The sequence below is a fragment of the Diaphorina citri genome, unplaced genomic scaffold (assembly GCF_000475195.1).
Source record: "Diaphorina citri unplaced genomic scaffold, Diaci psyllid genome assembly version 1.1 scaffold455, whole genome shotgun sequence".
Classification (NCBI taxonomy): domain Eukaryota; kingdom Metazoa; phylum Arthropoda; class Insecta; order Hemiptera; family Psyllidae; genus Diaphorina; species Diaphorina citri.
The window spans coordinates 350971-351644 of NW_007377890.1; positions in this window are offsets into that span (position 1 = coordinate 350971).

The following is a 674-nucleotide window of genomic DNA, read 5'->3' on the forward strand; positions in this document are numbered from 1 at the left end:
CCTCGCCTCTTTTTTTTTTTTTTTTTTTTTTTGTGATTGGCTGTCTTTTCAGAAGCATTGGTGTCTAAGCGGTCACTCTCCAGGTACCAACCACGTGGTCCTTTGGGTTTTTTTATTTTTATTTTTTTATTTAACGTGGCAGGATAATTGGGACTCAGGATACACTAGGTACTTGGACTTAATAAAGTAGGTAGGTAGATCTAGGTAGCTATATCTATGGTTTTAGGGTTAAGGTTGCGTCTCAACAGGTTGGATTAGCTTGGGTTTGAGTTTATTCCTGGATTGAGCTGGGTATTGTGTATAGCTTGTTTCTGGGTGATGCTCAACCTCAAACAATCCTTCTTTGTGAGCCCCCGACCTTGGGGTGAGTAGCGGGAGTAGGTAAATTTTCGTAGGTACCTAGGTAGCTATATCTATGGGTTTAGGGTTAAGGTTACGTCTCAACAGGTTGGATTAGCTTGGGTTTGAGTTTATTCCTGGATTGAGCTGGGTATTGTGTATAGCTTGTTTCTGGGTGATGCTCAACCACAAACAATCCTTCTTTGTGAGCCCCCGACCTTGGGGTGAGTAGCGGGCGTAGGGACATTTCCGTAGGTACCTAGGTAGCTATATCTATGGGTTTAGGGTTAAGGTTACGTCTCAACAGGTTGGATTAGCTTGGGTTTGAGTTTATT